Genomic DNA, 12,614 nt, shown 5'->3' on the forward strand with positions numbered 1-12,614 from the left:
CCTGCAGTGTCACTTTATTAAACACAGTTTGAAACACTGATGTTCTTGGTGTTATGTCCAAGACTCCAGCCACAGAGAATTAGTTTGGCTTCCCTTAAGCTGCTAGGCCCCCAATACCATGCTGACTTTTTGTGCTTCTAATTTCTGGCAGTAGAGATTTTATGACCTCAGGACTTTGTCCATGGATGATTCTTTGCTGTGGGAGAATGTCCTGCACCTATATATGTTCTGCAGCCTCTCTGACCACTGCCTACAGGAGAAGGCAGTGTGTTCTCTTCTGTTCCCAGCTCTGCTCTCCAAACTGTCTCCACATGGCTAACAGAATTGACTGTTTTTAACAGCCATTGTTACAAGAGAGGTAGTCAGAGAAACAAGACTGGCTGCAGTTATATATCAGTAATCGTAGACGTCTGCAAGATTCTGACTCTCTGGCATGTGGCCTAGGCTAAGGATATATTTGTGTGTGACTGTTAGAGTTCAGCTTGTATTCATCTAATGTGGTAACTGGGATAAATCAGTGGGACTGATGTTTAACCTGTGCTTACCTCCGTTTTGCTCTACTAGAGAAAAGAGAAGTCATGAGCACACTGGTGTATGGTTATGGTTAAGGTGCTGATCTTGCAAAGATATAACTGACAGATTGAGAGAGGACTCATTTGGTAAGTGATTCAGCATAAGCATGAGAGCCTAGCATGCATGGTGTGCTGGTGTCTCAGTTGGGTTTTACTGCTGTGAACAGACACCATGACCAAGGCAACTCTTATAAGGACAATGTTTAATTGGGGCTGGCTTACAGGTTCAGAGGCTTAGTCCATTATCATCAAGGCAGGAACATGGCAGCATTCAGGCAGGCTTGGTGCAGGAGGAGTTGAGAGTTCTACCTCTTCATCTGAAGGCCACTAGCAGAATACTGGCTTCTAGGCAGCTAGGACTAGGGTATTAAAATTCACACCCACTGTGACACACCTGCTCTAAAAAGACCACACTTCCAAATAGTGCCACTCCCTGGGCCAAGCATATACAAACCACCACAGCTGGCAGTGCTAGAGAGGCAGAGAGATGGGAATCTGGAGCTCTGTGCAGTTTAGCCTAATCCATGAGCCCCAAGTCCTTAAAACCAAGATAACTCCTGGGGAACAATAACTGAAGTTGGTCTCTGTCCTACACACACATACACACACACACATAAAACCACACAAATGTGAGCATGCACTAGCAGAAATGTACACACACATAAAAACTGCTCAGAAACAAAAAAAGAAACAGAATATTATTCTGATTTACTAACCTTGTCTTGCTAAGTTATTTAGAGTCAAATGTGGCAAGAATCCTCACTTTCTCCCAGTGGTCTAATGAAGAATCAAGTCAACTTCATTTCTGGTGATCTACTTTGGTTTGGTAGGGGAGGGAGGACAGGGGACAATGAATGAGAAAGGACAGGTAATCTGTTATTGTGCTTTTAATCTCATCTGCCATACAACTTAAGATCTCAAGCTTATCTGTTGCCACTGATCTTTGTATTCTTGGGAAAGGAGAGCTAAGGCTGCAAAGCTGATATTCAAAGTCAGCTGTTAAATGTCTACACAGTGGCAAAGTTCCAATCTCTAAGGTCCCAGACAGGAGGGAGGAAAGGGAAATAGAACCTTTCGAAATGGAGTTATCTTTTTCTAAATAGAAGAGCCTTGTGTGTGTATGACAATGGACAGAGATAGTCATACGCAGAAAGCTACCATTAAAGAGTTAAGTTAAGCCATGCTAGAAGGACTTGGAGGAATATACACAGGCTATGTAATGGACACTGTCTCTAGAAACTTAATCTATAATCACTTCCTGTGTCTTGTGACTATATCTACTCAGAATCTACTCAGTGGCACTCCTAAATAACAGAACTACTGAGTTTTGGCACACCATTAAGAGGACCAGAGTCATGGTAAAGAAAATTTCCAGTCCATATTCTAATCCCCCAAAACTGGTTCTGGGAACTTACTCTCACATAGTATAAAATTACAAGAGATATGCATGTTTATTAACTACTTCTTATCAAACATAGTGATAGGTTCTGGAGACGAGACAATGATTTTGGTCCCATACAGCTCACTGTCTCATGGAGGGTGCAGACAAGAAGCATGATACAGTATTATAAAATTCTATGTTATTCTAGAAAATAATGAAGCTAATTCTAGAAAATTAAAATTAAAATTCTATGTTATCATTCTAGAAAATAATGAGCAAAGGAAGTAAGATAGGAGGTACTACTGTAGACAGGAAGTAAGGTAGGAGGTGCTACTTTAGACAGGAAGTATGGTAGGAGGTACTACTATAGACAGGAAGTAAGGTAGGTACTACTGTAGACAGGAAATATGGTAGGAGGTACTACTGTAGACAGGAAGTAAGGTAGGAGGTGCTACTGTAGACAGGAAGTAAGGTAGGAGGTACTACTGTAGACAGGAAGTAAGGTGCTATTGTAGACAGGAAAATCTATATTGAGCTTCATGTGTTTATAAATCTTAGGTGCCATATTTGATCAAAATACGTAAGTTCTTGCCCAAGGGCAAATCTGAGTCAGGAGTACTACAAGTCCAATATCACCAGCGTGGGTTAGGTAGTGAGACCCCATCTTGTATAGGCTCTATCAAGAGTGACTTTGGCAATGAGTCATAGATTTTACACAAACTGCAGTCTTAATGTCACTTTGCCAGAAAGTAACTTGGCTAAATAAGGGTCCACTAACATTAGCAGAACTTCATTCCACCTATTCCAGATAAAGGGCTTGACTAGAACAAAACAGACAGAACTGGCCCTAATTAAGCTTGCTCAGTGCCACTGCAGGAAAAAGGCCGATGGCACTGAAAAGTTTTGCATGATGGGTAAATGAACTTCATTGTCATCTCTGTATATTGTGTGTGTGTGTGTGCATGCACACATACTTATTATAACTATAAGTCAAGATATTGTAATCTGCATTATGCTATAATTTAGGGGTCTAGATTGACTGGTATATCCCAATCTGTAGTTAGAATCGACAGTTATCTTACAAATCTGGTCCAGGGGGATTTCCACTAATCTACAAATTCTATACACTTCAAAACATATAGTCAGGACCATTCAGTATGACTATATGCGATAATTTCTCCATTTCCTCCCTGAGACTCTCAAGACATCATCTTCCAGATCAGCCCATTAGCTCTGATCTCAGGGGGAAAGTAGGAGAGCCCCATGGAGATTAGCTATTAAAAGTGTGTGCTCTAGTTTTAAGAATGACAGACAGAAACCTGCTTGAGACATTTTAAAATGCATTGGATCTGCACTACTAATTTTTTAAGGAGCTCCATTTTCATGAAGGAATAAAGTAAACCAGCTCGTTCTCAATCTTGTTATAAACTTAAAAATCCACTTTCAGGACTGAAATTTATCCCCCTTCCCCACTGTGTATATAAGGTGCAAGAAGTCCTACTGGTAAGTTCTACTTCCAGTAGACCCTCCGAAAGCCTTCCCTAGCCCTTCTGGTCAGAATGAGAACTGCTCGTGGGATGATCCTGTTTCTTAGTTTGCTTTCCATTGCTGTGATAAAACTATGACCAAAAGCAACTTGGGGAGAACGTTTATTTGGCTTACCCATCCTTATCGCACATAGACCTTTGTTAAGCCAAGGCTGGAATGAAAGCAGGGGCCATGGAGGAATACTGCTTACTGGCTTACTCTCTATGGCCTGCTCAGCTTGCTTTCTTAAACCTCTCAGAACCACCTGCCCAGAGATGGCCCCACCCGCCATGGGCTAGGCCCTCCACGTCAATCATTAATCAAAAAATGCTTCACAGACATGTCAACAGGTCGTATAATAGAAACATTATTTCTCATCCCAGACAACTCTAGCATGTGTCAAGTTGGACAAAACACCAAAAACAAAACAAAAAAGCCAACAGGACACCTTATCTTCTGTATTCAACTTTCCTTTCTACAATATATAGCCTCATTAAGATTTACCATATAAATCTTTCCATATTTTAACATTATTATGTATTAAACTTTTATCGCTTGTTTTGGAGGCAGAAATTGAGAATAGTTTTATTGTCATAATTTGTTCCTTCACATTGCTCATATTTGTTGCCAACTTCAATACAACTGCTAGGAATACTCCAATTATGAATTCTATCAGTGGATAATCTAAAACAATCACAGCAGTAGGCTGCCCACTTAAAGGTTCTGATACAAATTCCTAAACTCAAGGGATACAGGGGGTTTTATCGCCATGGGAACAGCACAGTTGTTGCTTAAGCAACCGAGGTACAATCATGCCAAGATCACTGCACCTGTGGCCAGAATAAGGCATTAGGCTCCCCTATTTCAGACAATCCTCTTCCTGCTTCTTCTTTGAGCAGACTGTTCAGGCTGCTCCCACTTAGTGATCCATGAGCTAGTCTGTATGTCTAGTTGCCTTGCCTCTTTGTTCTGGTTAATTTTTGTAAACTGGACAGAAACCTAGACATATCTGGAAAAGGGAAGTCTCAGTTGAGGACTTGTCTCCATCAGGTTGCTCTGTGGGCCATGACTGTAGGGGGTATCTTCTTGATTTGTGATTGACATGCCCCCCCCCTTCAAGTAGTGTCATTCTGGACAGGAAGTGCTGGGTTGTATTTTTTTTTTAAAGCATGCCACAGGGAGTAAGACAATAAGCAACATTTCTCTGTTGTCTTTGCTTCATTCAGTTCCCACCTCTAGATTCCTCCTTAAACCCCTGTCTTGGTTTCCCTTGATGATGGACTGTAACCTGCAAGCCAAATAAACCTTTTTTGTCTCGAGTTGCATGTGGTTATGGTGTCTATCACAACATCAGAAAGCAAACTAGACCACGTGCTTTACTTTCTTCCTCCAATGACCCTGGGCCATGCCATGATCTTCATTGCACCCACTCTCCCAGGATCTCTAAGTGATAACTTGGAGAACAGAATGTGTTTTTCAGTGTGGAGGTGTACTGGATTTATGCCTTCCATCTGAAGTACCAGTGGTGCCTCCCACCTCTTTTCCCCAGGGATGTCTAAGGAACAGAAGTAGATGGCCCAGAGCCAGGGGTATGGTCAAGCAGGCAGAAGCTGCATGTAGGTCAGATATAGCCATGGGGCATCTGCCAGCATCAAGAGGAGGGCTTCCTGGCTACAGTTAAGACAACTAGGCAGTTGGCCATTTGCTAGGAGAAAGTCTCCTGAGAAATGCACACTAAACATACGTGCTTGGGTAGTGTTGCAGGTGTCTCTGGTACAGAAACCTCAATTTAGCTGTGAGCTCTCAAAATAGTTAGCACATGCCCTGACCATCCAAGGCCCATGGAGGCCACTGCAGACCTTCCTTAGCCTTAGGCTGGGAAAGGAACAGTCAAAAGAAAAAAAAAAAAGGCATGATGTCCACAAATATTGAAGTCTGTTCTGTTTAGTCACAGGATGGAAACCTGTTCAGGGGACCAGTACATGGGAGAAAAGAACTCTGTAGCCTGTGGCTCTTTCTAGCTGTCTGTCTCTCTGCCCCTCCTAAGAAATGCCACGTTAGGAAAACCCTCACTTGTTTATTATTTTCTTTTCCAGACAAAGGCTGGAGCATTGCTCTCATTCATAAGTTCCCTCATTAGCAGAGACGTTTATTTTGGAATGGTGACATAAGAATCCAAATTAGACATCATTAATTTTATATTACTTAACAGTATATGTTGTACTCGAAAGTATGCATGTAAACCCACTACAGTTTCTGAGAATAGATTACTCCTTTACAGCTCCCTTTCCCCATCCAGACACTCTGAATAATAAACTCTAGAAAGGACACTGTAGATGCTATAAAGTGTTAGTGGGGTTAAATATTAGTGCTAATATTCTGAATTAGTCCAATGATCTTTATTATTTTAGTAGAGACAGGATCTTGTTGGGTAGCTCAGCCTGGCTTGAAAGTTGTGACCCTTCTTTTTGAGCCCCCAGAGTCCTGAGATTCTAGCTACAATTCTATACATCCCAGAGACAGAATGTGCAAAAAAAAAAAAGGGCCCAGAAATAAAATTCTAACTTAATCCTTCAAATCTGAGAAAATGTCAAGAAGAAAAGAAAGAGCAATTGGGGACAGACTCTCATAAAGATGTTGCTTATTGTTGATTCAGAGAGAAAATGAGGGTATGCTTTATAAACTTGCAAAGAATTCACGAGTGAGTTTTAAATGTGAGTTAGATGTTCATAGAGAAATCTGTGAGGCACATTTCCTGTGATAGTGGTTAAAGGCAAATTTAGATCTGGCTCCAACATGTGTGTGGATGTATTCCTCTGTTTTATTCCTTCAATATAAGGAATTCTTCTAAATAAACAAAGGCTGTCAGTGGTGAGACAGCTGGTAGATAAGTTCTATATGCACCTCATAGTGTTTCTGAAACACATGTCGTCAGGCCTTGCTTTGTATGGGCTTAAGTGTCAGAATGAAGAAGAGACAACACCTGACAAGAAAACATTGCACATCTTGGAGTGATGGTACTGAGCCCCGAGTGTGCCCCCCACAGGGCAGGGGTGCAAAGAGCTCCCTTCCCATGGGCAGAAGAGAATGCTCAGAGAACACATTGACTTGCAGAGGCAGGATTGTATGTGGGTCTTAAGAGCTGGTGAGATTTGGAGGCCCAGAAGGGCAGATGCACTCAGGGAAAGTGACAGCTGAATGGGCGACTGAGATGGGGCAGGGAATGACAAGGTAGGAGATGACCTTGGTTGACTGTGCCAAGTGCATGAGAGAGAACAATGGCTGATGGCTTTTTAGGGAACAAATGCAACATGAGCAGAAGACACATTTTTCTTTTAGGACTCCAGGAGCTCAGAGAGCTTGGGGATTTGAATGCAGTGGAAAGGCTCCAGGACCTAGATTGAAATGTCATCTGGGTTATCTTGAGAACTGAAGTGAGTTCTTTGAGTTCAATTATAAAATGAGATTTAAAAATCTCTCTCAGCTGGGTGTGGTGGCACATGGCTTTAATCCCAGCACTCGGGAAGCAGAGCAGGTGGATCTCTGTGAGTCTGAGGGCAGCCTAGTCCACTAAGCAAGTCCAGGACAGCCAGGGGTGGTTACATGGAGAAACCCTCTCAAAAACCAAAACACTCTCTCTCTCTCTCTCTCTCTCTCTCTCTCTCTCTCTCTCCCCTTCTTTCTCTCTCCCCCCTCTCTCTTACACACACACACACACACACACACACACACCCCAGAGGCTCTAGCATCAAACAAATGTGCACAGTGTTAGGACAGTGCCTGGTGTGTAACATATGCAGTACATTCCAGATATAATAGAGCTTATTCTTAGATTTGATCCTCCTACCAAACCTTCTATCTTGTAGCAAGTAGAATTTATTTCTTGGGATGTTTATGCAGGAGAATAACACACACAAAAAAGAGACCCATTTGAAGTGGGGGAATTAATCTGGTACCAAAGTGTGAGATTACTTGGGGCAAAACAAGAGAAAGTGTTGACCCAATCCTAACCCCTGCATCACACACTCAAAATGCTGCCAAAGAATGTCTTTGTCAAAGACTGTTATCAGTATTTTCCTCTTCTACTGTTAATTGTTTTCGAAGGCCAGCAGGTCAAGGCGGGATGTGTGAGCCTCTGCCTTTAGTCTACTCTGCTCTGGCATGACAGACACAGACTAGCCCATTCTAAGTATACACCAGTGGTTCTTAAGCTTCCCAGTGCTGCAGCCCTTTAATACAGCTACTCATGTTGTGGTGACCACCAACCATAGAAGTATTTCATTGCTACTTCATAACTGTTCATAATTTTGCTAACATAGATCATGATATAAATCTGTTTTCCAATGGGTCTTAAGCAATCCCTGTGTAAGGGTTGTTTGGCCGCTGAAATGGGTCATGACTTACAGGTTGAGAACCACTGATATAGACCTTTTGACATTAGGTAATTTTCCTAGTCTTTTCTTGAGAAGAGAAAAGTGTTTGCAAAAACCTTTAAATATGGAAAGGCACCCAGCACGTAAGTTCCTAGAAGGAATTGAAGCAAGAAGGACCTCTGACCAACAGTTCAACTTACCACCAAGATTCTCCAAAGGCTGGGATTGTATTTGTCTTCTTTGTCCTCACTGGTTCTCAAGAGAATGCGGCAGTCCATCCCAGTGAACGAACCTTATCCCTTTTTTCTTTCTTCATTTTTTTCCATTCATTTTCCCCCTCATTCTCATGCTCAGAACTGTGTGAGAAATCGAGAAGTATAAAATATGCACACTTCACCATAAATATCACAGATGGGGAAAAAAAGGACTTGAATTTATTGCCAAACTAAATTTGTTACTAAAGTAAGGTCTTTCATCTTAGAGAGCAATCCAGGAAACTCTTGAAATTACTTGTTAGTATTTGAGAAGTCTGTGGTTTTGGTCTCCACTACTATGGTGTAGACACCATGGGTGTCGGATGAACAGGAATAAATGCTGAGTCCTTCTGCTTCTTATTGCCACTATTGACAAATCTTATAGATTCCTGCAAAATTTTGTGGTTGTGCCAGAGTGTTTGGTGGAGGTGCCCATGTGGATCATTTGACAGCTAGCCTCTACCTGACAGGGCTGTCTATGTCCTCCTTTTTATTCTCCACCATTGAGTTGTCCACCACTGAGTGTCCTGTGTGTAGATTAGCTCTTCCTCCTGGCTTTGAGAAGGCAAAGCCATGCTGTAAGGGGTACAGAGGGGGCAGGTTCTGGGTGGTACATTGTGACTTGTGTGTACCCACATCCCAGGGTACACACATTTTAGTAAAGGTTACTCTCTTCTGTCTTTCCACTTGTGTTTGAGGTTTTATCCAGTTCAAGCAATAGACTGAAGGATGAATTTTGAATGTCATATATTCAAACACTAAAATGTCATTTCTGAAACAACTCCATGAATAGGATTCTCTCTCTCTCTCTCTCTCTCTCTCTATATATATATATATATATATATATATATATATATATATATATATATATAATTTTTTCATTTAATATATTCTGATTATGGTTTCTACTCACCAAGTTCCTGCAAGATCCTTCCCTAAAATAATGAGGTGGACTAAAGTTCCAGGCAATAGCCAACTTTATTCAGAGTTTCAGACAATTTATGCTCTGCAGGTTAAGAAGAATCACATAAATAAAGTGTACAATCACAAGGACGAGCTGGGAAAAACACGGTTTTCCATAGAGGCATATAAACAAATAACACTAGCCAGCTGTAATGAATAACCCAAAGTATACTCTCCTATCCATTACACCTGGGAGGGGCATAAAGCACAGTCCCAGAATGATTCCATGGTTTTAGAACAGCTGCTTGAAAAACAAAACAAAACAGAAAGAAAAGCGAAGAAACTGAAGTTTCAAGACTTGTATTCTTGGAGTTTTCTCACAAGCACTCAGAATTCTCATTGCAAACCTTCGTTCTTGGTCTATGTTCTGACAGAATATTAGTGTTTGGTTTTCTCCTAAGTCCCTGGCCTATCTAGTTCCAGGGTTTTGGCCACCCGGTGCCAGGCATGGATTCCATCCCATGGAGTGGGCCTTGAATCCAACCAGACTGTGGATTTAAATCCACTCCCACAACTTCTATGTCATTACTGAGTCAGTACATCCTGCAGGCAAGTCCTCATTGTAGATCAAAGGGTTTGTAGCTGGGCTGGTGCTTACCTTTTTCCTTTCATAGGAAGAGTACCTTTCATAGGTACTTACAGTACCTATGAAACATAGGAAGTTTCCTTTCATAGTGTGTAGAGTACCTTCCAGTACTGTGAACAGTAGTCAGTAGGGGAGAAGGCTCTAGTTAGGGGCACCAGCTTCATTTTCTGTGATCAATGGCAATTCTCTTTTAAAGTGAGTTTCTCCCAGGAGGTCTCTCTCAGTCCTGCATGTAAATACACTGGACCCAGAAAACTCAGATACTACCATAGTTTGGTTTCAAGCTGAGACTTCAAAGCTAACTACATAGCTTTCCTGTCTTTACAGATGTACTATAAAGACATTAACCTTTTATTTTCCTTAGAATTCCCAAGTTCGTGGCTCTGCTTATGGTAAAAGTTTATTCAATTTCCTTTTTTTTTTTTTTCAAGTATGTTCTATCTTGAAAGACCTGTTTTCTCTGTGTGCCAGGCTGTGAAACAAAACTCTCATGGAAAGCTTTCAACTAAGCTTTGGAATCAATTTATACTGATCCTTGGGTATTAGTTTGTGTACTGCAATTAAACAAAAGTTGAACTTTTGAGAGCTCCCTGAGGGCATATGGAATGTTGTATTCATCTACTTAACCTAATACTCAGCGTAATACCTTATACTAGAATTAATTTGATAAATACTGGCTTCATTAATTCCTCTACTGGAGACAATGTTATTAGGAAAGTTGAGTCAATAGGTTATAATGAATAGACTTGATTCATTTTCACAAAATGTTTACAAGTCCATTAAAACTTTCTATATCCTTCAGGATTTATTGTCTATATTGTTTCCTCTAAGAAACATTCCTGGCATAAAAATATTTACTTGTTCATTCAAAAACATGTTTCTAGAAGATAAAATGATTAAGTCTTTGTTCCTATAGGAAACAGGCTGCAGACATTTACTTATGAGTGTGAAATGCAAATGAACTTTCAAACTTGGCCAATTATAAGTTCTTAGGGGAATCTAAGAACCAGGCTTACAAATCCATTCCCTGTCCTGACTCTTTGCTGACCTGCCACAGGAACTTCATAGAAAAGTGGGTGTTCATATTGCTTATGAGTTCCAGAGATGACAGATGCAGGGTTCATTGTCTAGGTGGCATTCTGCCTTCTTGATTGGTTTTATTGTTCTTTTTGAAAGTGATTTATCAGGACAGAGAAAGTGGCTTTTGTATATGCCAAAGGAAACTCACTCGAAGAACAACTTATAGTTCTTTGTGTCCAAAAAATAATGATAATAGTTACAGTTTCATTACTCTGCATAGGGACTGTTCTAAAACAGAAGAGAGATACTGAAAAAACAGTAAACTCGAAAAATTACTCAGAGCTACTCTTTTAGTTCCAAATTTTGTTCAAATCATACTGTAAGGCAAACTGGCCCTTTTGAACTCTTATCTTGATTTTCCAGAAAACAGTCTTTTCCATGCTCACAGCGGAGCCATTCAGAGTTCCCTGTCTGCAGCTTTCACACAAGCTACATTTGCCAAACAAAAGCATGGGTGTCTGGGTAACATGGAAGAGCTGGCTGGCCGCACTTCCCACCTGGGAAAATGATATCGGGAGGAACTCAGAAGAGAGGTGCCAAGGAAAACACATTTCGTCTGTCTACAGAAACAAAGCGGCAGCAAGCACCCCTCCCCTCACATGATTGAGTCCCCCCAAACTACTGAACTACCGGTTTCTCTTTTTCATGTACTCAAAGCCTGCATTTCGTGAGGCATGATCTTTATTAAAACCTACCAGGAAAGCACTGAGTGATCTGGGCTAGACACAGCTGCGTTAGTTAGAACAGCGAGTGTGCAGATACTTCCAATCTTTTGCTAATTCCTTGTTCAAACCTTGGCTCTTTGTGTCGAGAATAAGTAGGATTTCCAGACCTGTGTGAGAAGTAAGGATGAGTGACAGGGATTAATTCCATGGATGGATGGTTAGGCTGAAGGGAGGAGATTCCTCTGCCAATAACAGGACACAGGAATTTTCCAGGTGAGTTTGTGGGTGGTTAGTGATCTTACTCACTTGCAGGTATAACCTGGTTATTTTGAGAAACAGCTTCCAATTGAATATGCTTTTCCGATCACCTCTTATTTTGCTTTATTTTGTACATTTATTTGTTTATTCGAGGGGATGTGCATGCCACAGTGAATGTGGAGGCCAGGGGACAACTCGATGGGGAATCTGTCCTTTCTTTCTTCCATGTGGGCCTAGGGCTCTCAGGTTCTGAGACTTGGCAGCAAGTGCCTTCACCTCTGAAGGGTCTCACTAGCCTTCTCGTCCTCTTTTATACAGGAAGAAAAATGAGGCTTCCTAAGGCAACAGAGCCAGAGAGCAGCAGAACTAATCTGTGGCTGAGTTCTGTGTGAGGTCTTAGCCACGCTGTTAGCTATAACCTTTCAGATGTGACCTAAGAGTGACTCTTCAGAGGAAGAGAGGTCAGAGGAGGGGTGACACAGTGGAGCTCTAGCCCTGCTTCCCAAATTACTGAGAGCTTTATATGGATGTGTTATCTTTTCTTCAAATACAACTGGCTGAAATACCAAGCTTATTACTGCCCCCATATTACTGGACAGCACTTCCCTAGAAACCGGTATCCAGGTAACAGAATCATATGGCATCCACGCATACCCAGACAGGAGGAGCCTCTGAGTGTGCTTTCTGTTCCCCAGCCTTCTCTGTGGGTCTTGTTCAACCCTCTTGGCCAAGCCTAGGAATTACAACTCAGTCATTTCTCACCCTTGGGTGAGAACTATGGTGTGTAAGCAACTATTGGCAACTGGGAATATTTTTCTCCCTATATCCCCTGAGTGGATTTTGAAAATGCCAGAGAGCACCATTTTCCATGCTAGGGATATGATCATGTATCAGTCTAATACAAATTTCATGGTTCCTTATTGTGTGCAATGTTCTGTCCATGTTTCAGCCAGCT

This window comes from Apodemus sylvaticus, chromosome 7 (genome assembly GCF_947179515.1).
Source record: "Apodemus sylvaticus chromosome 7, mApoSyl1.1, whole genome shotgun sequence".
In the NCBI taxonomy this organism is placed as follows: Eukaryota; Metazoa; Chordata; class Mammalia; order Rodentia; family Muridae; genus Apodemus; species Apodemus sylvaticus.